Source organism: Cynara cardunculus, unplaced genomic scaffold, assembly GCF_001531365.2.
Source record: "Cynara cardunculus var. scolymus isolate 2C unplaced genomic scaffold, CcrdV1 Un_Scaffold_3246, whole genome shotgun sequence".
Classification (NCBI taxonomy): domain Eukaryota; kingdom Viridiplantae; phylum Streptophyta; class Magnoliopsida; order Asterales; family Asteraceae; genus Cynara; species Cynara cardunculus.
The window spans coordinates 24,989-27,409 of record NW_020201403.1 but is presented as its reverse complement, the minus strand read 5'-3'; positions in this window follow the sequence as shown (position 1 = coordinate 27,409).

Below are 2,421 nucleotides of genomic sequence, written 5' to 3'. Positions count from 1 at the left end.
AAAAATATTGGGTATTTGAATAACTCTGAACTCAAGGTCTTCAAAATTCGTTTTCAGATTTGACACATGTGCTCTTCTAAGTTTAAATTCAATTTAATGATATAGTTTTATTTTTAAATTCAATTTTTCTAGGGTTAACTTCAATTTAACTAATCATTGATATAGTTTCATTTCTAAATTCAAGTCTGAAGAGTCATTCTTCGGAGTTATTTCAGTAGTACAAGTTTGAAGTCATTATTCAGAGTTTTACTTCAGAGTTATTTAAAGAGTACAAGTCTGAAGTTTTTTTTTCAGAGTTATTTTAAGAGTACAAGTCTGAAGAGTCATTCTAAATTTACTTCTAAGTTTAAATTCAATTTACTGATATAGTTTCATTTCTAAATTCAATTTTATTCTAGAGTTAACTTCATTTTAACTAATTATTGATATAGTTTAATTTCTAAATCAAGTCTGAAAAGTCATTCTTTAGAGTTATTTTCTTTAGAATTATACTTCAGAGTTATTTCAAGAGTACAAGTCTGAGATAACATCGTACTTTCGATGATCATTCATATCTATAAGATAAGTTTCCTGACATGATTTAATTTTTTCTAATTACTCCGTTTATTACACCTGATCGAACCTAGTATATATATATATATATATATATATATATATATATATTTATATGACCTTTTGAGAATCCATGAAATTGTGATAACCTTGAGAACTAGTGTATCATGTGATATTTTTCATATGAATTTTTTCCATCTAAGACTAAGATAAAAAATATAGATTAACATGTATTTGTTTCACAATGTCAACCATTTTAGCCTCTTTGTGAAACAAAAGTTATACATAAAAAAATTTCACATTGTGAACCGCATACATATGAATCAATCATATGGTGAAGAAAATATATGTTCATCAATACATTAAATGCTAACCCTAGATGAGAAAACAATATGTGAAACAATGACGTAAGGTAATAGTTCCCACAGTTTAAGGCACCCCCCCATATATATATATATATATATATATATATATAGAGAGAGAGAGAGAGAGAGAGAGAGAGAGAGACTTGGAATCATGCGAGACCAAGTTGTTTTAATGAAACCCGTGAGACCACTTTTTTACATTTGAAACTTCATAGCAAGACACCGTAAAGGTAATCTTTACATTGTTTTTGTTGTGAAAGTTTGGATCTTTTTTTATCTTTGCAATATTTTGTTGTGAATAAGTGTGAAAATGTGGTCTCATGTTCTCACTAAAAAAAGATGGTTAATTTGCAAGAAGGAGAAAAACATTCAAGATCATATAATCCATTAGAAAATACCATTAATAAAAATAAAAATTAGGATAATTACTATTTTGAATTGATCAAATATTCTCTTAAGAGTATAATCGTAACAAAAACATTCTTTAAATTCCTTAAAAATCTCATTATATCTTTTAAACTTAGTTGTTTTTTTAATTTTAATTGATTCATAATTTTTATCAACTCTTATATGATTTTTGTTCCACTATTGTTTAAATACACTTATGATAAGTTTTTTTTTACAATTTTGGTCAAATACTATGTGTGATATCCAATTTTTTCTCTATTTTTTTTGGATCGATGTTTTGAATCACATGTGGTTAGCTATCTTTTAACATATGATCTATTACATATCACATATAATCCACTATGTAAATATATACATATATCATTTTGATTATATGCCTGTGAGTATAACTTACGTATTATCATATGTGATAATATGTATATGAGAATAAATGACATATTATCACATGTGACAATATTTGCATCATAATAAGATCGATAAATATAAATACACATAATCACATATGATTAACAAAATATCTACTATTATTACATTTGATTGACATGATCATCGAAAAAAATTATCATATGTGATAAAAACCTATAATCAAATTGTTTCATATTTATCCTTGTAATGGAGTCGGTATATTAGTCAATATTAGAAGTCAGTCTGGAAAACAAACTCAATCATGATTTATTATGGATTATTCCCACGATTACAGATAAGGTTCCAACAATTAAATTGAGTTTATAGGGCGCTATCAATTTATAATCATCCTAATAGATTGGTTTACAAGACTTAATTTATAAGATAAAAAAATAAAATGTCTTATCCAAAGGCGTTGTAATAAGTTTATAGGACGCTTTTGAGCGTCTTAACAATTTTTTAGTACACTTTTAAAATAAAGTATTGGTCTTGGAAAGTAATGACTTAAACAAGTTGTGTTTGTAAAAAGGGGGGGGGGGGAGGCAACAAACACATAAGATTTTTACTTTCATCTTTATATATTTTTATTAAAACAAAGAGGTACAGATTTATTGCGAAAACTAGAAAGATAAGACCTGTTATCATAAATAATATGACTGGTGATAAATTTGCTAAGAGAGAAAAAAGTACT